Raw genomic sequence first — 27,179 nt, 5'->3', positions numbered from 1 at the left:
AGGTTGTTGAATGACCATGTTCTATCTTTCTTTCCACAATCCCTTCCCTTTACCTGGGTTATAGCAAAGCTTATCAGCTCTGCTTTTAAATACTCCCTGAATGGATCTATTTTCATCTGAGAACACAGTTCCAGTGCTGATCTATACTGTTGCTTTCGGTGGTCATATTACAATCCATTGTCTTTTCAAGGAAGCCAGAGAAATAGCATTATAAATGTCACCTCCTTTTATGTACAGTGTTTTCATAACAAAGTCATAGTAACATTTTAAAGCAATGTGCACAGCAATCCTTCCATTTTATCAGTTCACAATGCACAGTGTTCCCAGCTTATGCAGAGGCCTGAGTTCAAGGCCCCCAGGAATATCTGCATGTGTTGAAGCATCAGTCTTTATATACAATTACACAGTATTTGCATACAACCTGCACAAGCATTATGTATTTCAAATCTATACCTTAAACCATCTGTGTAATATCAGACCTGACACAGTAGAAAGGATGCATAAATAGCTGGTATAGTAAATTGTTCAGGAAATCATGATAAGAAAGGTCATGGACATGTTCCACACAGATGAAATTTAGTTTTAAATGTTTTTATTTAAAGATGGTTGAACTCACTCACAAAGTGAGCCAGCTGTAAGCATATATTGAAACATCACACTATACCTAACAAAACTATGTAACTTATATCACAGTAAATTAAATCTCTCCCCAAGGCTTTTCCTGAGCAGTGTCACTATTTTTACCCCTTACCATGCTTCTTAATATTAATTCTTGTAGGATTATTAGCTTGTTTACTCCCACCCACTCTAGGATGTAATGTGTAAATAGCAAACTCCTTCTGTCTCATTAGCTTCTCTTATCCATGCTGCTTAGAAGAATATTAATGTTCATAATTTGCCAGACAAGTATTTGTTGGAAAATATTCCACAGGCTATTTAGTATAGCCTTCTACCAAGAGTGAAAACTCCAAGCCAATTATTTATTTGCACCTTCGGAACATTCCATGGGCTGGCCCTAGTAGCACCAGGAAACAAGCCTGACAAATCCCAGCAGCCTGGTTGTTCAGCCTAGAATAGTCTCCAACAGTTCACACCCTCAATTGCTCCAGATCAGCACTGAAATAGCCTCCTAGTAGGGCTCACCCTGGTACTTAATCTGCACCCTGATACTCCCGCCCCAACCCCACACTACCGAAACCTATAGAATAACACTCTCCTGCCCCACACTCTTTAGCACCTATGAGTCATGTGTCATAGATCTAACCTGTTCATCTTGTTAGCTTTTTGTCCCCATATAAATAGGAAGATCCACAGGGTTAGGGATGCCTGCTTATTATGTCCATGTCTGTCTACAGAGAGCCTAGAACAACACGGATGTAGACATATGTATCGAATAAACAAATGAGTAACCAAATACATTATTTTCTCAAGATAACTGTGCAAGTTAAAAATATTCTCTTAGCCATTTCTTAAACAAAAAGCTACTACTGTACTAGTCCTTTGTTTATTCAAGGACGAAGAGCAGCACAATGCTGGAAGAACAGAAATAATTACTGAGGAGGGCCTGAAATCAGCTAAGCATATAGTTCTAAGAATGGGTCCATCTTGTAATGCCACCACTTCCTGCTTTACAGAACATCCACTCCATACTGTATATACCTAACCACGAGGAAAGCTAATCTCTCCTCTTTGGTAGTCATCTCTACAAATAATCCATGACAAACATCTGGTTTGCCCTGTTTCTTTTTATTGGAGCTATTCTGCTTCTCAGCATAACCAGTAATCGCCTCAGAGCTGACCTATTGGTTAACTGGCCTTGGTGAATCAACAGAAGAAACTGGACTTGTTGCGAGATGAACTTCATGAGGACGGTCAGTGAGACGTCTGTACTCTACTGAGCACCTAGGCTGGAAGCCAAGTCCAAACTTTCTAAGAACGGGTGTGGGAGGGGGATCAGAAGATGCCAACTTGAACCACCTGGGACTTTGACATTCATATTTCTAGAGGAATAGTTACAGGAATGAACACCCATCCTAAAACTGGAAGACATCCGAGGCAGTAGCATGTGGTACGTCATGAGTTAAGAGGATCTCTTCTCCAGGGTTACCTTCCTTATCAGGTCAAACATACCTCTTCGGGAAGCCAGCTATGAGGAGGGAGAGCCGTGCTCTGCTTGTATTTGACAGATTCTTTGTATTGCCATCTGGCAAAGGTGAGAACAGGCTTATCCAGTTTTATCTGAAAAGTTTTGTTTCCCATTCGAGAGTAATGGCAGTAACAGGGCTCAGCAGTTCATGGCCAGTCCTTAAGTCAGTCCTTAATGTTGAGTCTCGGGCAAGTGCATACCTTGTGGTGATCCATAGACTAGTGAGCTCATGTGGGTAAGGAATTACCCTCGGAAACTATGGAAAGCTACTACAGGAGCAGGTAGGAAGGCATCAGCAAAGCCCTTCTCTTATTCTATGACTTCAAACTGTCCAGTGAACTTAGCTATTTATAAAATCCTGGTGTCCTTTCTACTTTTCAAAAGTTATAACGACTAACTAGCACATTATATGCACATGTAAACAAGTATGAATATAACTGAATATTCTGTCTACATTTCAAAAGTTATAGCCACCAACTAGTCCATTAGGTATATGCAAATAAGTATCAATAAAACTAAATACTGAGAACTATGGGCATTTTCCTAAGCAGACTCAACTTAAATTGTATGCCTTTGCTAATAACCCCGAAACTATACACAACCCGTTTAAACTGGGGTCCCACAGCGTTAGTTTTAGATCGTGTCACAAAAAAGCTGGTAAGGTATTCAGGCATTAATCAAACACAACTTGTTCCTAGGAAGGACATCTCTGCTTACACATTACTTAGACACTGTTTTCCGGAGACTTAGTAAGATAATGTTGCAGTGGGGAGAATCTTAGTAGTGAGTGTATGGGGACAACTCCTCATAGTAACACTCACTTCCCGCACTCAATCCCTAGATGCAAAACTTTGATCAGAATTCTAAAGTAATAAGGCAAACACCAGAAGGAAGAAAGCACTCTTCACTTTCTGTGACTGAATCATCTCAAGGAAGTGCTAAGCGAAGTCCCCTCTCTTGCCTGGCCAGCCTCTCTAGGTCCTTTCTCCCTGAATGCCACTTTCCTTGTTGCTATTAATCGGCTTGGTTTTTTTTTGAAATACAGATGAGCCTGCCTCTGTCCAGTGTTCTTGTTTTGCTTTGGTTTGAGTCTAATCAGCTTTAGGATAGGCACACACCAAAGCAATGGGGATATAGATCGAGTTTGCTGGGGGCCATCCGAACAGGCACGACCCCTTGCTGCAGGGAACAGACTGGAAAGCTACCCTGCCGCGCGGGGCCTGCGCCCGTCCTGTCCCCCCCACCCCCCATTCCCCGCAGCGCGCGGGCACCCGGAGTGGGTGGAACCGCATTCCAGCCGCCGGCCTTCCCCAACTCACCAGCCCGCGGAGCGGGGGCAGCGAGGGCGCTGGTGTTAGGTTTCGGGGGCCGCTCTGGTCTTCCTGAGCTCCGGGGACCCGCACACTGGCAGCCAGCCTCACAGAGCCAAGGCCATGGGCAAGGCTTCCTGCATCTGCAACCTGTAGCTCCCAATCGATTGGTGCAAGGCCCGGCGGCGGTCTTGTCAAGAAGGCAAATGGCAAGGCTGGTAGCACCACCCAGGAGTCTGTCCGTCCGCCTAGGCGGCTGGGATCAGGAAGGTTTGTGTGAGAAGAAGGCGTGTCTCTGAGTCCTAACGCGGATGTGCCTGGCTCACCTCGAGCCAGTCTGGCTGGTGACTCAACCCTGCAATCAGAAACACACTTGGCTGCTGCTGGATTCTCCGCGTTGAGGGAGTGCATGCCCTGGTGGCAGGCTCATTTTCATTGACTTATTTTCCTGACTTCTCTTTCAATGAACCTGAGGCGGGGTGGAGAGACCAGCTCTCCTACACAGCTTACCCCCACCCTTGCTCCTAGAGCGAGGGCTCCCAGGTAGGGAGCAGAGAAAAGCATCAGTCTGGGTATCAGAGGAAATTGCATTTCTAATGCTAGGGTGCAGATGTAAGAATCAGTCCACGCCTACGGAATCTTTACTTGATAAAAGCCAATTCAGGATCAATGAGTTTCTGCTAAATTAAATAAGGCACAAGGCCACTGAGCAAGTATGTATTAAGTTCACAGTACATGGCAAGTCCTACACTTAATACTTTGGATTTTTCTCATGAAGTAAAGATCCCGTGTAGCATTTGGACATTGCATTTAACATCCCTATATTTACAAACTCATGGTCCAGGTAAGAACACGGATTAAATACACACAACCAGATTTGACGTATTCCTTCGCAAAGAAAATAGTTCCAAACCTGTTGCTTTGCGTTTATGTTAGAGTTCAGCATGATGTCTTTAATTTTAATTGTTTAACTCATTCCTGACCTGATGGCTCAGAGTTTAAAGCATTGGTAAGATATGCTAGGGAGGAGTGTCTTCTGGAAGGCCTAAATCACCGCCCAAATGCAAAGACGTGACCCTCCTTGAAGATAAAAATAGTAGAGCCAGTCAGGCTTGCAATGTGAGTTTTTAGTCAGCCTAGACTGCAGAGTAAGATTCAAAAGAAAGAGAGAAAGATGGAAGTGGGAATGTGTACAGTTAATGCCGGTAGGTGGTCTAGAATAATGACCGGCTCTTTATTCTAGAGGCGTTGACTAAACTTACTATTTTAATAACACTTAACCTACCCCATCTTTCCAATGTGCTATTTGATTTGTAAACCATCTTAACATATTTATTTTATTTTATTTTATTTTATTTTATTTTATTTTATGTGAGTGTTTTGCCTGTATGTATATATGAATGTATATATTCATATATATGTGTGTGTGTGTGTGTGTGTGTATGTATGTATGTATGGGCGCTGTGAGCACGTCTGGTGTTCAAGAGGGATCAGCTGTCCCGGAACTGGATCCACCATGTCGGTGCTGAGAACCAAAGCCTTCCCAGGTCCTCAGAAAGAACAACAATTTCTCTTAACCACCGAGTCATCTTCTCCAGCTCCAATATCATCTGACTGGTAGACATTGTTTTGGCTCTTCTAACAGAAAAAGAGTGTGTGAAGTTCATAATTTTAAATGTTCTTTTGTACCTGGGTTTCATGTGATACAAATTAAAAAGTTAAAATTTCTGTCTTGTTCCACAGATCAGGTCTGATATGTATACAGACACGGTAATTGGGAAACTTCTAGATAAAGTGTCAAATTCATACCTGTATTTTACCCTCCTTAAGCTCCTTGAACACAGAAATAAATCCATTCTGAGCTTCTAAAAATATCTTTAAACCATAAAAGGAAATAAAAGAGACATCACCAGGTAAAATAAATTGAAACACATTTTAAAAAGAAGTTTAGCCAGTTGGAGGCAGGTACTGATTAGAGAAGCACTTTACCTGTACCTGTCTGTGGGTGGAGTTAAGGACTAGCCATTATCAGCGCTTCTTTACAGGGAAGAAATACTGGCCCAGAGTGGTGACAGGCAGTGCAGTGTGGGGCTTGGTCAGAGGCCTGTAGACAGAATGCTCCCATCTGAAGTTTCCTCTCCACTGTCATGTAATCAACCAAGTTCCCTTATCTGCCTCCTCCAGCCTCAGGAAGACTGGAGGCCGCTGTTCTGGAGAAGTCAAATAAGTCTCACGGTTGACTGACTGTGAGTTGGACACAGGCCCTTTGACTCTGCTTCCCATGAAGGAAATAACAAATTTATACAGAAAACAGCAGCAACGCAAAAACCTCTCAAGATTGAAAATATACTTAATAAAGATTCTCAAAACTGATAGATGTGTCAGAAGGGTAAGCTGAAAATCCTCAGCAAAGCAGGACAAAAAGCCACCTAAAATGTTGGAGAAAAAAAGGGACCGAAAACAATCCCAGAAAATTAAAGATATGAGTTCTTTCGACTCAGAAAGGGATGGAAAAGCAATGGGTCAAAAAGAAATAAGGTTTTAAGAATTCCACAAGTAAAGACTGTGAGATCAAAGGTTTGTCTTTATATTTACTCATTAATTGACTATGCATCATTCTGAGATAATAGTAATACACAAATATTTTAAATGTCTTCCAGAGTCACAAGGTAAGTCATTTGCATAGGAAAAAAACTGCTCAGAATTTCACAAGAATAATAGAAAATGTACATGTGTCTTTGAAGGTTTTTACATATTAATATGAGTTTACTTTGAATTTAGAATTATACATACAAATTCACTGTTAGCCAAGTATTAGTTATTATTAGCCATTATTAATAGCCAAAAATTGATAGCATTTTCACATTTTTAAGCACTTCCAATTATTCATTCTTCTATATAGATTTTGAAAAACAGCTTCCCTGATACAAGCCAATAAATCAAGAAAGAGGAAGAGACGAAACCCGGAAAACTCACGTATAACATGAGAGCAAAATTAGAGTTCTCCAGAAGAGTTTTCAGGAAGCAGGCCAGAGGACAGGCAGGAGGAAGACTTGTGGTCCATCTCCAATCAAAAGAAAGATGGTAGCTAGCTTTGGTGTCTGTACACCACGGTTTTAACCCACGGTGTTTTCTAGATCACCTCTGCTCTCTGGAGCATCCCTCTAGATTTGCTTCTGCGATCCCTGCATGTTAGAACACATCCCATAGAGTTCCAGCCAAGGGGCGTGGCGGGAATGATGGGCATCGGTGCTAGGCTACACTCACAACATGGATCCCGAGAAAACCCATTTTCTTCCCACACTTACTTCCCTCCGCCCCCGATAGCATTCAGAAACAGAAAGAAGGAAGCACGTTGAAACCCTACAAGATGCTAAAGTTTCTAGAGGAAGAAAAGTTCCGACCCCAAAAGGTCATAATCCCAGCTGCTATTTTTCTGAACTATGACATGATCAAGAAGAAACCTTGTATGAATATATTGGGATTGTCAGGGCCGTTACAGCAACGAGACTGTTCTGACTGACACAATCCGAACGCCGTCTGAGTAGCTGACTATGTTGTGCACAGTACTACACAACACTGAAAAGTATTTTAAAAACAAAATAGTTTTTATGTAGAACAGAAGAACAAAACAAAATACTACGAGAAAGGAAGTACACGATAGACTACTGCTCCATTCTGGTGTGAATATAATCAGTATACACACACACACACATACACACACACACACACAGAGAGAGAGAGAGAGAGAGAGAGAGAGAGAGAGAGAGAAGGAACCAAACTGCACTAAAACTCCACGTGAAGGAATGCGTATGTGTAGGAAAGCTAAGTGCATCCTTATGTTCACATAAAGTTAGTGAGTGTTGTGTAAGATGGCTGAATAATAATTACTAGGCTAACAAACCATTTAGAAATATGAAACCGAGCCATAAAACATGAAGTGAATCACATATTTACCTGTGGAGTAGAGCCGGTGATTGACAGGACAATCTGTGGCTACCTTAACAGCATTTACTTCCTTTTCTCTTGCATTTTTAAAAGAGTGTTCACCTGGACCCCCCATCTGTGTGTGTGTGTGTGTGTGTGTGTGTGTGTGTGTGTGTGTGTGTGAGAGAGAGAGAGAGAGAGAGAGAGAGAGAGAGAGAGAGAGAGAGGGAGGGAGAGAGGCCAGAAGAAGGTATCAGAGCCCCTTGGAGGTTGAATTACAGGGTGTGGTTAGCTACCCCAAGTGGGAGGTTCTCTTAACAGTCAAGCCTGCTCTTCATTCTTCATTCTTCTCTTCATTCCCTTAAAGACTTTTCTTTCCTTAGCTTTTACTGAATGTATTCTTTGTCGATGTCATATACATATATAATCCATTCTAGCTATGCTCTTCCCTATCCCCCTCCGACCCTCCTCCTCACTCCACCAGGGCTTTTATGTCTTCTTGTTTTAGATCGCCTTCAGACAAATGCAATTTGAAATCCTAATCCTTCTCCCTCCACCTCTCTGGTAATGAGATGATGCATATGTGATATAATCCTCAGTTCAAGAATAGGTAAGTAGGTGGATAGATAAATGGATGGATGGATGGATGGATGGATGGATGGATGGATGGATGATGGATGGATAAATGGATGATGGATGGGTGGATGGATGATGGATGGATGGATGGATGATGGATGGATGATGGATGGATGGATGGATGGATGATGGATGGATGGATGGACAGACAGACAGACTTAAACAACAAATGCATTTGATTTCTTCTCTTGTGCATTTTGTGGTATGAGCCACAGACTTTATGGGCTTGATACTGACTCTGATCCTTTAAAACTCTTCTTCACAAGTTCTTCTGGCTTAGACCCCACACTGCTGAACTTCAAGGTTTCCAGATCACTCCGATCCTGCAATGAATGACAGGGAGGGTAGGGTTTACCAAGCAAGCAGAAGGGTGTGCCTCCACCTTCCACTGATTGCTAGTTCATATGGAGTCTGCCTAATCACAAATAAAAATCAACTCCTCCCCAGCTGAAGGAAACTGCAGAGCATGACTAACCAGTCACAAGACTGGACTCCCAGGCCATGCTGGTTGTCCTACCTACTGCTGAGGATGTAACTTACAGACATATGCCTGCTTAGAACTTTAGACCATGGGATGATCCAACTGTTAAGGTCAGGAGACTATTTTAGACATGCTTTCCACACTGGGCACACAGCTGCAATTGAATCTGAGCCATCCATGGGCTCTGACCTTATGGTAAGTTCTAATCTCATTTTGCCTCACTTTCTTAGAATGTGAAAACGAGGAAACCTAATTTGGAGCTTATTGTAATTTATGTTAGATTCTTTTTCCCTATGTTAAAGGAAAATACTGCAGAGAAGGCTCTGTTTAATGTAGAACATTTACCTGCAATTTTAATCTCAGAAAACTCTGATTTTTGAGAAGTCACAGTGTAAGTGGGCTCTGACATCTTTAACCATGAGCACGGTTGCAAGAAGACAGTGTTCTTTTTCACTTTCAACCATGCCAATACATTGGTAAATGGAAGAAAATTATATTTTAAAATAATTAAGGCTATAGGAAAATATGGCTTATTTTTATGTCACTGTACTTACTAAGTTTATGTCAACTTGACACAAGCTAAACTCATCTAAGAGAAGAGAGACTCAATTAAGAAAATGTCTCCATAGATTGGGACATTTGCAAGACTGTAGAGCATTAAGAGGTAACCCAGTCACAAAAGAACGCACTGGTATGCACTCACTAATAAACGGATGCTAATCCAAAAGCTCAAAATAAACAATTTACAATCCACCCAGCATAGGAAGCTCAAGAAGAATGAGGACTTAAGTGAGGGTGCTATGGTTCCTCTGAGAAAGGGAACATAATACTCACAGGAGCAATAAGGGAGGCAATGTGTGGAGCAGAGTCTGAAGTAAAGGCCACCTAGCAACTGCCCTAACTGGGGATTCATCCTATAAACAGTCACCAAACCCTGACACTATGACAAGAAACATTTACCAAAAGGAGCATGCCATGACTGTCTCCAGAGGGGCCCTGCCAGAGCCTTACAAATACAGAGGCAGAAACTAGCAACCAACTATTGGACTGGGCTTGGGGTCCCCAATGGAGGATCTGGAGGGTGGTCCGGAGAGCTGAAGGGGGTTATAACCCCATGGGAAGAACAATGACTTCGGACACCCAGACACTCCAAGATTCCCAGGGACTGAATCATCAACCAAGGGGTACCCATGGTTCCAGTCAAAAATGTGGCAGAAGAGTGCCTTATTGGGCATCAGTGGGAGGAGTGGTCTTTGGTCAGGTAAAGGTGCAATAGAGGCCCCAACAAAAGGAAACAGATAGGGGTGGGGTGGAGAGGAGGTGGGAGTATGTCTGGTAGAGGGGCATATACATGGAGGCAGGGGGTGGGAGGAGGGGTAGAAAATCTTTGGGGAGGGGGGCTTTTGGGAGGGGGGAAATTGGGAAAGGTTTTTCCCATTGGCAATGTAAATGAAGAAGATACTCAATAAAAAAAATTAAAGAGCATTTTCTTATTAGTGGCTGATGGGAGAGGGTCCGGCCCTAGGCTGGTGGTCCTGGATTCTATAAGAAAGTAGGCTGAGCAAGGCAAGATGAGCAAGCCAATGATTAGCATGCCTCCATGGCCCCTGCATCAGCTCCTGCTCCTGGGTTCTAGCACTGCTTGACTTCCTGCCATGCCCTTCAGTGATGGACTATGATGCTAAAGTGGATGCTAAATAAACCCTTTCTTCCCTGACTGGCTTTTGACCATGATGCTTCATTGGAGCAATAGCAACCCTAACACTAAGACAGTCACTATAACAATACTCTGCATACTAATTAAGTACCATCCTATCCTTTATCAGCTTGTGTAATGACACATTCGACAGTTGTATGTATAAGTGGTTATCTAGTCTGTGTTTTGCATTAGCAAATCTGATTTCAGCTGAGACATTACATGTTGAAAATACACCTTTGTGGAAACGAGTCAAAGTAACACATATAAGACTCTTAGGAAAGTGATTTACCCTCAGCTGTCTGGAGCAAAGAAAGAAAATTCTTTCAATGTGTAAATCACTTTTCTCCGTGTAAATCAGAAAAGGAGCCTTGAAGCCTTGATGGTATTTCCTATGATGTAATGGCATGGTTAAGTTAACATATTAGCAGCTCCCTCTCCTACAGTTTGACATGACAGAAGGAACCACAGCTGAATGGAGTTGAGAAGGGCATTCCTGTAGGAAGACCAGCAGTCTCCTTTAATCGGGACTCCCAAGATCTCTCAAACACTGGACCACCAAACAGGCAGCATATACCAGCTGATATGAAGCCCCCAACACACATACAGAAGAGGACTGCTGGGTCTGTGTTCATTCAGAGAAGATGCACCTAACCCTCTTGAGACTGGAGGCCTCAGGGAGTTTAGAGGTCAGGTGGAATGGGGGATGGGGACATCCACATGGAGACAGAGGACTAGGGAGGAGGTATGAGATGTGGAAAAGTCAGAGGGTTGATGGGGGGGAGAGGGGAATAAAGTATGGAATGTAAAAAAACATTAATTAATTAATAAAAAAGAAATAATTTAAAAAAGCCTTGGCTCTGCTCGCATGCATAATGTTGTCCCTTGTCACTGGCGACAAAAGGTTTGTCACAGCCAGAAATACTGCTTGCAACCCCACCAGCAGTGGAGGAGTGTTCCTCTTTCTCCACATCCTCGCCAACATCTGCTGTCTCCTGAATTTTTAATCTTAGCCATTCTGACTGGTATAAGGTGAAATCTCAGGGTTGTTTTGATTTGCATTTCCCTAATACTAATGAAGTTGAGCATTTTTTAAGGTGTTTCTCTGCCATCCTAAGTTCTTCAGGTGAGAATTCTGTTTAACTCTGTAGCCCATTTTTTAATAGGGTTGTTTGGTTTTCTGGAGTCTAACTTCTTGAGTTCTTTATATATATTGGATATTAGCCCTCTATCTGATGTAGGATTGGTGAAGATCTTTTCCCAATTTGTTGGTTGCCGATTTGTCCTCTTGATGGTGTCCCTTGCCGTACAGTAATTTTATGAGGTCCCATTTGTCAATTCTTGATCTTAGAGCATATGCTATTGGCGTTCTGTTCAGAAACTTTCTCCCTATACCGATGTCCTCAAGGGTCTTCCCCAGTTTCTTTTCTATTAGCTTCAGAGTGTCTGGCTTTATGTGGAGGTCCTTGATCCATTTGGATTTGAGCTTAGTACAAGGAGACAAGGATGGATCAATTCGCATTCTTCTGCATGCTGACCTCCAGTTGAACCAGCACCATTTGTTGAAAAGGCTATCTTTTTTCCATTGGATGTTTTCAGCCCCTTTGTGGAGGATCAAGTGGCCATAGGTGAGTGGGTTCATTTCTGGATCTTCAATCCTCTTCCATTGATCTGCCTGCCGGTCACTGTGCCAATACCATGCAGTTTTTAACACTATTGCTCTGTAGTATTGCTTGAGGTCAGGGATACTGATTCCCCCAGAATTTCTTTTGTTGCTGAGAATAGTTTTAGCTATCCTGGGTTTTTTGTTATTCCAGATGAATTTGATAATTGCTCTTTCTAACTCTGTGAAGAATTGAGTTGGGATTTTGATGGGTATTGCATTGAATCTGTATAGTGCTTTTGGCAAAATGGCCATTTTAACTATATTGATCCTGCCGATCCATGAGCATGGGAGGTTTTTCCCATTTTTTGAGGTCTTCTTCCATTTCCTTCTTCAGAGTCTTGAAGTTCTTGTCATACAGATCTTTCACATGTTTGATAAGAGTCACCACAAGGTACTTTGTACTGTTTGTGGCTATTGTGAAGCGGGTCATTTCCCTAATTTCTTTCTCAGCCTGCTTATCCTTTGAGTATAGGAAGGCCACTGATTTGCTTGAGTTGATTTTATAACCTGCCACTTTGCTGAAGTTGTTTATCAGCTGTAGGAGTTCTCTAGTGGAGTTTTTTGGGTCACTTAGGTAGACTATCATGTCGTCTGCAAATAATGATAGTTTGACTTCTTCCTTTCCAATTTGTATCCCTTTGACCTCCTTATGTTGTCGAATTGCCTGAGCTAGTACCTCAAGTACAATATTGAAAAGATAAGGAGAAAGGGGACAGCCCTGTCTGGTCCCTGATTTTAGTGGGATTGCTTCAAGTTTCTCTCCATTTAGTTTGATGCTGGCTACTGGTTTGCTGTATATTGCTTTAACGATGTTTAGGTATGGGCCTTGAATTCCTGTTCTTTCCAAGACTTTAAGCATGAAAGGATGCTGAATTTTGTCAAATGCTTTTTCAGCATCCAATGAAATGACCATGTGGTTTTTTTCCTTTGAGTTTGTTTATGTAGTGGATTGCATTGATGGATTTCTGTATATTGAACCAACCCTGCATCCCTGGGATAAAGCCTACTTGATCATGGTGGATGATCGTTTTGATGTGTTCTTGGATTCGGTTGGCAAGAATTTTATTGAGTATTTTTGCATCGATGTTCATAAGGGAGATTGGTCTGAAGTTTTCTTTCTTTGTTTGATCTTTGTGTGGTTTTGGTATCAGCGTAATTGTGGCTTCGTAGAAGGAATTGGGTAGGGTTCCTTCTGTTTCTATTTTGTGGAATAGTTTGAAGAGTATTGGTGTTAGGTCTTCTTTGAAGGTCTGATAGAATTCTGCACTGAAACCATCTGGTCCCGTGCTTTTTTTGGTTGGAAGACTTTCTATGACCCCTTCTATTTCTTTAGGGGTTATGGGACTGTTTAGATGATCTATTTGGTCCTGATTTAATTTTGGTATTTGGTATCTGTCTAGGAAATTGTCCATTTCCTCCAGATTCTCCAGTTGTGTTGAGTATAGGCTCTGGAAAGCAGTCTGGCGGTTCCTCCGGAAACTGGGAACCTCACTTCCAGAAGATCCTGCTATACCACTCCTGGGCATATACCCAGAGGATTCCCCACCATGTAATAAGGATACATGCTCTACTATGTTCATAGCAGCCCTATTTATAATTGCCAGATGCTGGAAAGAACCCAGGTATCCCTCAACAGAAGAGTGGATGCAAAAAATGTGGTATATCTTCACAATGGAGTACTATTCAGCCATAAGAAACAATGAATTCATGAAATTCTTAGGCAAATGGATGGAGCTAGAGAACATCATACTAAGTGAGGTAACCCAGACTCAAAAGGTGAATCATGGTATGCACTCACTAATAAGTGGATATTAACCTAGAAAACTGGAATACCCAAAACATAATCCACACATCAAATGAGGTACAAGAAGAACAGAGGAGTGGCCCCTTGTTCTGAAAAGACTCAGTGAAGCAGTATAGAGCAAAATCAGAACAGGGAAGTGGGAAGGGTTGGGTGGGAAAACAGGGGGAGGGAAGGGGACTGATGGGACTTTCGGGGAGTAGGGGGCCTGAAAAGGGGAAATCATTTGAAATGTAAATAAATACATCAATAAATTAAAAAAAAAGAAAGAAAGAAAGAAAAAAAAGAAGTGGGGGTGGGGCAATAGAACACATGTGACATGAAAGCAGAAGAGAGAATAGCAGTGGGAGGAAAGGAAGCAGTGGCATGAATGCAGGGGATGGGGGAGGAGAGGGAGGATGATTGACAAAAGAAGAGAATGTCATGATAAAACCCACTACTTTGTATGCTAATTTGAAAAAACTAATAAAAGTAATTAGGAAAATAAAAAGAAATACTGCTTGCCTGTGTTCATCCATTCTGTTCTCAGTTGTCGTCACTGTTTGGAATCATCTTTCTCCAACTAACTGCAGAGGTTTTACTAAAACAGCCAGGCAAGGGGGCGTGTGCATGCTCTGATCCCAGCACTCGGGAGAATGGGGCTGGACGAAGGCTGTTCCAGTGTAAGACCAGCCTGGAACCCCTTTATGAACAGTATCCACACACACATACACATGCACATGCACACACACATACTGACAACTGTTTTTTTTTTTTTTTACTTTTTCTTGAGACTACCATTGTCAAGATGAAATTTTCCTTAAAACTTTCATCTTAGAGTTAGAAATAAAAAGAAATGAAATATTTGCCAAACTTATTTTGTTCTTAATAATGATCAGTAAGCTTTTACTATTGAAGGTATAACTCCTTCTAAGCTAATCCCTCTCTCTCACTTTTGGTACAAACATATTCACTGAATTTAAAATGTTCAAATAAAAGCTTTTGAAATACTGGAAATAGTTCAATTAGCCCCTAAGCCCATGATTTTGTGACTTGTATGATTTGAGGCAGGTTCTTTATTCTCCTGGTCCTGCGGGTCCAGAGAGCATTTCTAGACCCCTAGTGACCCCCAATGATCTGGGTAGCACAGATGGATCAGTCACTGCACCTCACTCTCAGTAACTCCAGAGAAGCTGTGACTACATCTTCCAGTACAGAGGTGGAAAACATTCATGAATTTGTACCGTATTACACACAACTAAACTGTAGCCAATATACCGGTTGGAGACCACAAACAGGTTCTCAATTCTAACAAACAAACCTTTAAACAAAATTTGAACCGTTGTATGGACACCTTGATTTGTCTGCTAAATTAATGCTAATGGTATCACAGCAGCCAAACACTTCAGTACCTTATCCTTAAAAATTCCACTTTACATTTTTGTCTTATTGGCTAAGACTGTAATCATATCTATCTGTAACAGAGGAGTTATCCTATTTGTATTTTGAGTAGCTCATTATGATGTTTTTCCATCTATATATAAAATTTTAAGAGCCGAATTAAGTTTTGGTGAATATCTCCAGGATGACATTTCTCTTACATTGGAAATCTTTCTTTAGCAAGGCTGTCCCCATAGCCCAGGCTTGCTCAGGACAGCTGATCCTGCCTCTCCCTCCCAAACACTGGGATCACAGTCATGCACCTCAACCCCTGGTAGATTTTGGCATAAATATTATGGTGTCTAGTGCTCTTAGTAAAATCCTCTGTGTGGAATGCTTCATTCCGTGGGGCACTGGACGCAAGAAGGCCAAGACTTTTTCATGTAAGGCTTCTTGTTTTTAATGGTTTTGAGGTCATTCATCAGCCTCTCAAGATTGGTTCCACAATGACAATTTAAAGCTTGTCCAGTACAAGTGACCTCCAAGGATTCACATTCATACTGAGCTCAGGACAGATAGTATAGCATCCCTGAATGAAAATGGTGTGATTGGGGACACTAAAGCTTGACCCTCTGAGTCTCACCTGTAGTTTTGTAGCAGTAAATATACAACTCCTCTGTCCAAAAGGGTTTGGTGTATGGTAAACTTGACATCTGGCATCTGCTTTTACTTTTAAGTTTTCTTTTTTATGGGTGGCATTTTGTTATAGGCAAACAATAATTTTTCTGTAATAGTAAAATAGTACAAAAATTAAGCTGGGTAATTACAATGAATAACAAAGTGAGCTCTTTACAGAACAGAACAGAAAAAAAAAAAAAAAAAAAAACCACTATGACCCAGTCTGTAGGGAACAGTGAGATCACTATTAGCGGTTATCAGAAAATGAAAAAGAAAACACCTATGTACATGTCCGTATGGTTATAGCCAGGGGTTGATAAGAGTACAGAACAAGAAAAATATTCAGTTCCTGCTAGTAGGGTTTTAAACAGGTCTGAATATTTATGAAAACTGTATCCAACTAGACAGACCCTGTTTTAAATACATATGCATGATACCTAGAACTTTGCAATAAGTTTCCTAGAAGTCACTTAAGACCTCTGGCTCTTAGCCACAAATTTAAAAGTTCTCCTCATATCCATTAAAAATACAATTGAAAATAATGTATATTAAAAAAATAATGTATATTCACAAAACAGAATTTTATTCAGCAGCAAGAATAAACTCTGACTGCAACAAAATTAGTGAATTACACTGGTATAATTCTGAATAATTCAATTCCAGCACAATAATAAAATCTGTGGGGTTTCATACTTAAGAATGTTAGAGTCAGACAGATCTAATCCATGACATTCCAAATCAAGACAGTGGTCGTCCTGCGGCTATTTAGACTGTGACTGAGAAGTGTCACAGGGGTTTCAAATAGTGCTTCGCTTCCTCATTCGTATGCTATTTACAAGTGTTTCTTGTGTGCCATTCATCCAGCTGTATGGTTTGCATACACTTGTATATTTTTTTGTCTTTCATCTTAAAATGCAAGATAACAAAGTAATAGTCAAATGAGAGGGGGAAGGAAAAGGATAAAGGAAAAGTTGAAGTGCAGGCTGGGCTAGTAGAGAGAATACCTGCTTTAACAGTCACACTTAACACAGGAGACATCATTCATTCACTGTGTCATGGCCAGACAAGTGTGCTGCTCAAGAGAAACCTTAATCCACTCACAGGATTAGGAACAAAGGGGAATTTCTTTCATGTTCAGAACGAGACTGTGTGCTCGCCCTGAGTTATGACTAGAGGAATGTCCTTATAGTAAATACTTATGGAGAGTGCCTGGGGCTATTTCTCAAAATGCCATCAGCTCTGAAATAATGATGTTAATAAATAATGGAGGAAAATCAAGCAAGGAGTTCAATAGGAAAAAAGCTTTTGGCAAACTGGTGCTCATAAACTTTGACTTAACCAAGGAAGTGATGTCAGAGTGGGGAACTTATGCGGTTATATTCTGAGGCAAGAAGACTTCACCCCAAAGTTGCTCAGGAAGTGTCCAGAATGCGTTGTTCTATAACGGTACCCACATAGTACTTAGGAGCCGGTGTAGGAAAGCTGGAGCCTTATCATGGAATTGAGAAGCCTGGTGCATATAAAGACTTTACAGAACACCCTACTTTTGCTCATGTTTAATCCATCATATTATTATTCTCCACAAAGAGGTTTAAGTTGTTCCCTCAACAAAGTGATGCTATTTCTAAATTTCTGTTGGCATTAGTGTAGTCTCCAGGGGAAAAAATCTGAAGGGGGTGTAATCCACACATATCTAACTGAGTAATATTGCTCCTGGGGGCAAGATTTCTTCCTGAAAGTGAAATGTAAAAAATGTAATGATCTTATCCAGTTCCCCTAGAAACCATAAGTAATAATATAGTATAGAAAGAACTAGACAATCAAGCCGTAATAAGAAGATGAAATTGGAGAAAAAATGTCTACAAAGGTCTTATGTGGGATGGGAGATGTAAAAGGAGATTAGAGAAAACCTTGGCCCTGGAGCCCAGGGTTCAGAGCATGTCCCACTTTTCCCAAGGACCCAAGCGTGGGTCCCACCCATGCTGGCTGGTTCGCAATCACTGCGCATCCAACTATATGGGATCTTAGCCCTTCGTCTAACCTCTGAGGACAACTGTACACATTTGGTGTAAGTTTACACACACAACAAAAACACAGACAAATAATAAAATAAATCTTAATGCAGAGAAAAACTCACACACAGTTACACGTTCAAATGTTACCATCTTCAGTATATCATAAAAAGATGCAATTGGTTTTAGACGCTAATACTGTCTTTTGATTATTGTTATGTTAATACCACTACCATGTTGGGAAGTTTTATTTCATTATATGCCTGGCAAGCTTTGTCTTTTTCATAACTTTAGTGAGAGGATTTGTGTAACTCTACCAAATATGTGTATCCAGTTAGTTCTTTAAGAATATTTGTGCATATATGTATGTGTATGTGTGTGTGTATCTGTGTGGGTTGTTTGTTTCTAAATAGTCCTGGCTGTCATGGAACTCACTATATAGACCAGGCTGGCCTTGAACTCAAAAAATTCCACTTCCCTCTGCCTATAAGTGCTGGGACTAAAGGCATATGCCACCATGCCCAGTGTTTATGCATTCTTATGTGTGTGCATGTATGGGGGTTGGTGTGTGTGTGTGTGTGTGTGTGTTCATAAACCACCAGGCCCAGCTCACTACTTGGGTGTTAGCTATCAAACTCAATGTGCTCGTGGCTGTACAACAAGCACTCTACCATCTGAGCCAGCTCCCCAGTGCATAATTATTTTTTTTTAAGAAAAAAGAAAGAAGGAAAGAGTAAGTAGGAGAATCTATATAAGTTACTGAGTAGTTAAGTAAGATAAAATCACTGTTGGATTTTAGTATGCTTAGAATGATGTTCTCATGTTCTAAGTAATAAAACTATGCTACACACACATACACACACACATGCACACACACACACACACATGAGCAGTGCACATGTGTGCTTCCTCAGAAATTTCACTTACTGATTTTTGTCCTCTGAGTTAATTAAAAAATTGTATTCTTAATGCTCAATATATACTATGTATAAAGAAGTATTTTTAAAGATTAGTTTCATTAAATATAATTTAGAAATCAGAAGCTTGATTCTTGCTCATTCTTGCTATAGAGAAAAAGTTGAGTGTAGTTCTAAGAAAATAGTTGCTACATAATCCACAGGCCTAGAATATTTACCATGTGCCTGACTGTTGAATGTTTGTTATCCTAATAATAGAAGATTTGGTTCAATGAGTAATCTTTCACTCATTTGATGCAGATCGCACCCATTGACATGTGGTTTATAAAGCAGGTAGTTAAAGCAGCACACACACACACACACACACACACAGTAGGAGTCAATTTTTCTCAAATCAACTCCTCTTCATGCAGCAGTACATAAGTTTTTAAGAGTTGAGGAACTATGGCGTCAGAATGTGCCAGCTCTAATTCCAAGTCTGACCTCACCCTGCTCTATCGTTAGTAAACATACCTAACTCTACCTCCTTGCTCCAGTTTCTTACCTTTTTTTTTGACAGATCTCTCTTTTCTTCTACCCAAACACTGACTTGTGGTGAATGGATGCAGCAATTCCTGTCCCTGAGGGATATTTCATTGTGAAACGAGGCATGTGAAGGTTTTACTGTGATGCTCAGTCCTTTGCAAGGCATGGTATATTTTAATTTGTCTTTTTACTACCATCTCCACTAGGAAACTGGAGGAAGTACAAAAGTTCCATCTCATTCGTTCTTCCTCAATGAACAGACAGATTATAGAGAAAAGTGAAACAAACTTCTTTAGTGCCGGGAATTCTCTCTGCTCGGTGACGCGCACGTGCTGTGGAGCCCCAGGAAAGACTAGAGCCCCAGAGCAACGTGAGTACAGGTAGGAAGTGACTTCTGGGCTGCAGCATCTCAACTCTTCCCTGAATTCTGCCAATCAAGGAGAACAAGGAACGGGACGGTGCAGAATCTTTTGTATTCACTCCTGTCTGGTGGGTGCTGAATAAATTCCACTTCAATCAATAGTTTCAATGGCCATCATGTAGTGGCTTGTGTTCTCATGCTAATCATGTTCCCCAAAAATCTGTTTGCAGTGTCCCTCACATAGGACTAAAGGAAGCCTGTCTCCAGTTGGTTTTTGACTAGTCATTAAAATTACCGGAAGCCAATGACTGGGCAGGGAGACAGAGGTGGCACTTAGAGGATACCTAGGGAGGGACTGAGGAACGAAGAAGAGGGGATTCTGCCATATGAGGATGTAAGAGACTGACCGTGTCAGAAAGGTGCAGGAAGGGTCGATGGCCGGCTTGTAGGTACAGGAAGGAAAGCAGCCCAGCAGGGTCCAGGGAAGTGAGGATGAAATGTAGATTTAGTTATTATTATTATTTGGTTTTTTTCGAGACAGGGTTTCTCTGTGTAGCCCTGGCTGTCCTGGAACTCACTCTGTAGACCAGGTTGGCCTCGAACACAGAAATCCACCTGCCTCTGCCTCCCAAGAGCTGGGATTAAAGGCGTGTGCCACCACCGCCCAACGATTTAGTAATCATTAACTCAGGAATATAGGAGGGGAGTGTGTGTGAGCCACATGGAGTTAGGGAGTGGCCCAACCACTGAGCTGGTTAAGGTATTTAAAGTATAAAGCTGTGTATGTGTGTCTTTCTTTCAAAAATCCAGAACTTGGGGAGATAACAAGAAGCACACACAGCTGCTGGGAAGAGCAGATTAACAACTTACCAATTCAGCATTGCTTTGTGGTGCTGTCTACACCACAAAGTGTGCATTGTGTTGCATGCATTAGTCCATGCATGCTCACTTCCAAAAATAAGTGAGGGTAAATTATTTTCCATTATTTCCCCCTTTACATTAAATGTTTAATAATAACACATGTAATATTACACTCCTTAAACACATTTCAGTAGACAGTTGGGTTAAATGTTATGTAGCAGAGGGTGGCTTTATCTGGCATCAATGGGAGGGGAAGGCTTTGATCCTGTGAAGGCTTGATGCTCCAGTGTAGGGGAAGGCTAGGGCAGTGGGGTAGGAGTGGGTGAGTGTTGGGGGAGCACCCTCATAGAAGCAGGTGAGGAGGGAGTGGGCTAGGGTGTTTTCGTAGGGGAAACCGGGAAGCAGGAGAACATTTGAAATCTAAGTAAATAAAATAACCAATAAAACAAGGAACATATATTCTAAGGGATTAATTTTTGTCAAATGCACTAGGAGCATAATAGATATCAAGCCCACAGTAGGATTTGAAAATTCACTTTATCAACAATAAGGATGAGATGCACAAGGGATTGGAAACCATCAAGACATGCCCTTAGGGACGACAGGCACGTTCACTCTCCTGACTCTGATGATGGCTTCGTGACTATATACCCTGCCAACATACCACATTATACACTTTAATTATGTATGGCTTACTACACACTATTCATACTTCAATAGAACTGTCAGCAGAGGAATACAGGCACATGCCAGTCTCCTAAAGACATTGTCATCTTTTAACTCAACTTGTCTCCTCCCCTGTGCTCTCTGTGGGAGCCACACAGTGGGCTCTGATTCTCTGTGTAACTGATGTAGAAACTCCCTCCATCATGGTAAACTTTCAGTAAGGTTTTTAAAATCAATTGTTCTCAAACCTTCACCTTATTTCAATGCTGAAGAGCTGGGCAGTTAGAAGGTTACAATTATGATTGCTTAATTTAGTAATTAGCCAAGATAACTCCCTAACCTTTAACACAATTAACACAACGGAGAACACTAGAATACATAGAATGGGTATGTTGTTCACGTGGCAATTAATTAAAGACAGCTCATTTTCCAAGAAATTAATCTCGACATGTGAGACAGTTAGTAAAACTTTGCTTGATTTTTAAATGATGAAGTGAATTATTAATTTATAATCACTTGCATGTACTTCACTGAAATAGTTCCAACCAGGCTTGCTTCCAAATGCGTGTCTTTGACTAATGCATTAGCTAAACATTCCTGAAATATTGCTCTATAATAAGTCACCCCCCCCCCATCCCCAGGCCTAAGCCAGGGCCTACCCTCTTGCTCAGCAGTCTGTAGTTGACAGCTTCTTAGTGGTTGAAGCTGTGTTCTTTGCTCTGGGCTCCAGGTTCAAGTTGATTTAAAGTCTGTCCCATGTGTCTTTGGTTTTCCTGGGTCCAGGAACTCTCTCAGGCACGTGATCGACTCCACAGTTCATCTTACTGGGGCCTAAGCCACAGAACCTAGAGCTTTTTTGTACAATTTCTAATGGTGAATTCCAGATAAACTGAGTAAACAGATAACGGCTCTTGAGGCTAATGCTCAGTAGTGTGTGATTGGAGGCTCATCTATAGCATAGGATCATAGCAGATCCTATGACCCCTTGAACATCAAAAGGACAAGAAGTGTGAGAAGAATGAGCTAAACGCTCCCTGAATCGTTATATAAACCATTACCACATGGTTGATAGAAGCTGGAAAGGAAACTACACACAAAAACGAGTTAATAATGATAATTCTGCGAAACCGATTGATAGGTAGGCTGCTTATCATTGCTATAGTTGTACGCTCAGTTTCCTTCTGTTAAATATTCATGCTCCCCTTTGAGCACAGACAGATTCTTATTGATTATGATTATGTTCTGTGCTTTTCTGTTGCTTCAACTGATTCATATCATTTCCACTACTTTTGTGAAGTGCAGGAATTGAAATGTGTGCATCATCTTAATCCAGAAGCTTTGTCAGGGTTATGTGCTGTACTGGCTGGTTTGGTGTATCAACTTGACACAGGCTGGAGTTATAACAGAGAAAGGAGCTTCAGTTGGGGAAGAGATCCAGCTCTAAGGCATTTTCTCAATTAGAGATCAAGGGTAGGAGAGCCTATTTTGGGTTGTACCATCCCTGGGCTGGTAGTCTTGGGTTCTATATGAAAGCAAGCTGAGCAAGGCAGAGAAAGCAAGCCAATAAATTTACATCCCTCCATGGCCTCTGCATCAGCTCTTGCTTCCTGACCTGCTTGAGTTCCAGTCCTGACTTCCTTTGATGATGAGCATCAATATGGAACTGTAAGCTGAATAAACTATCTGTCCTCCCCAACTTGCTTCTTGATCATGATGTTTGTGCAGGAATAGAAACTCTAAGACACTAACTAACCCTGGAAGGAGGTCCTAAGCACATAATTTCTTTACTCCCCAACTTGCTTCTTGGTCATAATGTTTTATGCAGGAATACAAACCCTGACTAAGACATGTGTGTTATAGACACAACAGTTATTTTATACTTTGAATGTCAAAAATATCAAGTGGATTTTGTTTGGGCAATAAAAAATGTGACATGGCCAACCACCAGCTAATTATATACCTATTCATTAGTATGTATGTATTTGAATGCATTGGTGTATGGCATGATTTTTTATCCATGAGTGGCAGACATTGCTATGTTCTCTAACATCTTTGCTCCTGTATAAATTAAACTTGAAACCTTCTTGGCCTCTCAAGTATTGCTTGACAGAGGGATTAGTTTGGCTGATAATGTGACAGACCCAATGTAAAATACTTCCATGAGAAAATTCCCATTTATTGGGAGATACATACTCTCATTTTAGTGGTTGTCATGGCTTAAATAGAAAAGGTCCCCTCAAAGCTCATGTGATGGAACAGTTGGTACTCAGCTGATGTCATTCTTTGGGAAAGTTGTAGAATCTTTGCACATGGGCTCTAGCTGGCAGATAGGGGAATAAGAGTAGAGCTGGAATGTTACAGATTCCACTTACAGTTGAGTTTTCTCTGCCTCCTGAGCTCTTGAGATGTGCACTGGCCATTTTGCCTGCTCCTGATGCCATAAGAGACAAAGCTGCATCAGTGCATCCTAAATCATAAGCCAAAACAAATCCTTTCTCCCTTTAATGCTTCTATCAAGCCTTGTGATGCAGAATACAGTGGTCATAGCGGAGTAGGCTGACCTGGAGAGGCCAAGAACCAGGAAATGCCAACCTGGAATCGAGTGTGTGTGTGTGTGTGTGTGTGTGTGTGTGTGTGTGTGTGACAGCTTCCTTTACGATCTGGATGGATCAGCTTAGACACAGGATCTCTTGTTACCACAAAATGTCTGAGCCTCTCTAAATGATTACAAATGCAGATTGTGAAGCAGCAATGAACAAAATCTAAACAATTAGAGTTTACATGTATGTACACACACAGAGACACAGACACTTACTCTCTCTCTCTCTCTCTCTCTCTCTCTCTCTCTCACACACACACACACACAAGTTTATATCATCTTCACTATTGGCATTGAGAAAAGTAACTAATCTACTAATCTACTACCTCTGAGTTATATGAAGACTTTGTCAGAGTCTTTCTAAGTTGCATAGGTTAGCCTTAAAAGTACTCAATAGCTGAAGCAGGCCTTAACTTTCAGTCAGTATGCCATACCCTCCTGAGACTACAGGTGTGGAGTTTAGAACCCATGGAGCAAGTACTTAAGGTCACTAAGTGTGCCAACTTTAAATATAAAGGAATAAATTATTTAAGTACAGAAAAGGCATGATAAAATCTCTAATATTAAGCAATCATTAACGCAAACCAAATAAATTGTAAAGTTTATGACTGGGAGTTATAAATATTTTGACAGTGTTTCTGGCTTTCCTGGAACTAAATATCGCTGAGAATCCTACCCATGAGGTTTCTCGGGTTATCTCTCTGAAATGTGATGCTCCCCTTCCTCACCTAGGATGCCATCTACAGCAGCGTATGAACGGGGCATGTGGAGAGTGCTTACAGATCCTAGATGGATGATTTCCGGCCAGCTGAAGTTGCAAGGAGGCTCAACCTGTGCTTGGATAGAAGAGACTCTTGGCACCTTCTCCTTTCAGTTTGTTCGGAGCAAATAACAGAAAAAACTGAACATAGAAAAGAACTATTTGCTTATGACCCTTCAAATATGCATTAAAAGAGTCTCCTGTATATCCTTCATCCAGGAATACATTCATATTTGACCAGCTATTCCAATACTATCTTTTAGCACGGTAAGATCTACTTCCCACATAGGATAAAGAGTTGTATTTGGTTAATGTGCCTCTTATTTTACTTTAATGAACTAATCTCCATTCCTCCTTTGACTCTTACAATCTTGACAGTCTTGGAGACTTTCCCTTCTTACTCTGTCATTTGTCTCCCAGTCTGACTTTATCTGATGTTTCCTCATGATGGAGCGCCCCCCCCCCCCCCCCCCCCCCGTCACCATCTACTTTAACTGACATAGGAATTGCCTGGGGAATCTTGTTAAAGCACAGATTCAGATTCAATTAGACAGTGGTGAGATCCATGTTCCTCCATTTCTAACAGGCCCCAGGACATCCGTGGTGCTGAACTCATTTTAAATAGGAACAGCCCAGGGGATACTGAATTAGAAAAAGGGGATATAATTAGGACTGATTGCTTGCTGTGTCAGTTCGTGTGACTTGTCAATTTGACAAGATCTAAAATCTCATGGTACATAAGACTATTAGCATGTCTATAGGGGGTTATCTTGATTATATTAATTGAGATGGGAATATCCACCTACTATGGGTGGTATCTCTCCCTAGGTATGGGATCCTGGACTGTATTGGAGTACAAAAGCAAACTGAGCAGCCACACACACACACACACACACACACACACACACACACTCATTGCTCATTTCTGATAGAATTTAGTGTGACCAGCTCCCATTGGTGTGATAATTGCATTGCTGTGATAAACCCATATCTGTCACAATTGACTATAATCTGTACCTGTGAGATAAAAACAGCCCTTTCTCCCTTTAGTTGCTTTTGTCAGAGCATTTTGTCACAGTAACTGGATAGGTATCTAAGACATCTTCCCCTTCATCATGACTGCTTAATGCAATCACTTCCAAAGATCCAAACTTCTTCCAGAACTGATTTCCTGATTACTGCAGGAAAATGTCCCAGATATGAAACGTCAATATGTGTGACTTCACCAAAGTCCCAACTTCAGAACTAAAGACTTCTTCAGGCTTCTTGACTAAACATGTGATGACAAAATCCTATAGAGTGAAAGCGGGAATATGATGAGGGGCTTGGTTATCATAAGTGGGAGGTAGAGCCTGGGCTAGTGAGATCTAGTGAATGAAATTGCAGAGCTATAGCTAGGAATTAGAAAATTCACTTGACAGATTTCCAACTACCCAACAATTTATCTGACTCAAATTGTCAGTAATTGGGGCTGGAAAGTCCTGCTTCAGGGTCAAAAGGCTCAGATGCACAACAGTGAGGTTGGCTATTATTCAGGGAGGTATCATGAGTAAGGTGGGGACCAAGCATACATTGATGAGAGGCTTCTCTGGTTTAGAAAAGAGGGTTAGACTGTGTTTTCAGTGTTTTATTGCTTTAAACCACCTTGATAATTGATTTTCTAAGTACTGAAAATCAATTTTATGATTTTGAAAAGCAAATACAATAAAGTATAAGGCAAATTTAAAAAATAGAGTTAGTTTAGGAGTCAAACATCTTTAAAGAAAGATAATGGTCTGGATGTGGCCCAAGAATTGCTAGATAGACCATTTTTCTGTACTCAGTACATTATCTATTATATATAGGATGAAAATAACAACACAATAAACTCTGAGCAGCTGTGAGGATGGGCATCAGTTAATAGTGAACAGTATGATAACCTGAACAAGTGACCACAACTAGAGATGTCTGGATAAGTAAGAGTCAGATGTAAAAACATTACATAATCTATGTCATCACTACAATTGCCTCATGCATGGAAGGTTCCAACCAAAAATATACAAAAATAGAAACAAATAAATGTCATAAGAAGAATTATAAACAGAAAAAATGAGTAACTGTAATGAAGAATCATTGTGACAAATTGATTTGATAGCAATTAAGATGGGCCAATCTTTGTTAAGGAGATGAGTATGCGGTGTGGGTGAGAAAGACACAGGGTGGAGCTTTGAAATGCACGCTTAGAAAACAAACTTTCTCTGCCATCTCAAAATGGATCAACTTTCAAGTGCATACAGTCTTTCATGGATGAATCTACTCTTTGTAATAGAAGTACCTTGAGGAAAGGATTGAATGGATGGATATGGAATACATACGATTTTTTTTTCAGTATAATATGGCTTCTAATGGCAAAGACATTGGGAAAAAAAGCTCCACAGTTCATTCACAAAAGTTTCAGCAGATTGTACTATGAGCCACAACACAGGTTGTATGGCTGCCAAAGACAATGGGGGAATATGTTATTGAAGGGAAGCTAGGCTATGATATTTCTTGCATACAATAAAAGTATACAAACTAGAGATATAATTCAGTGACGCAGGGCGGGATAAGCTTGCACAAGAGCCTGGGTTTCATTTCCAACACCTCAAAACCCAAGAAGAAAAAAAAAACCCTCATGAGTACATGCTTCAATTATTTGTCCAAGTTGTATTTCACTACAGGGACAGTAGTCATTATACTGACAAACAATACTCTATAATTTATCCTATTTATATTTCAAGTATGTAATTTTCTTAGAAG

The 27,179-nt window shown here is 40.9% G+C and overlaps 2 protein-coding genes across 2 annotated transcripts in view; both read right to left on the bottom strand.

The window, feature by feature from the left end:
* Positions 1 to 3,725, bottom strand: part of Rab27b (RAB27B, member RAS oncogene family) — a 65,473-nt gene extending 61,748 nt beyond the window's left edge. Inside the window, exon 1 of the mRNA XM_052155966.1 lies at positions 3,466 to 3,725. The gene's annotated coding sequence lies outside the window, so the exon portion shown is untranslated. The remainder of the gene's footprint in view (positions 1 to 3,465) is intronic.
* Positions 1 to 27,179, bottom strand: part of C13H18orf54 (chromosome 13 C18orf54 homolog) — a 624,273-nt gene that overhangs the window by 153,542 nt on the left and 443,552 nt on the right. The window lies entirely within an intron of this gene.

Source organism: Apodemus sylvaticus, chromosome 13 (assembly GCF_947179515.1).
Source record: "Apodemus sylvaticus chromosome 13, mApoSyl1.1, whole genome shotgun sequence".
Lineage (NCBI taxonomy): Eukaryota > Metazoa > Chordata > Mammalia > Rodentia > Muridae > Apodemus > Apodemus sylvaticus.
The sequence above is the reverse complement of the archived record's forward strand: the minus strand, read 5'-3'. Positions and strand labels throughout refer to the sequence as shown.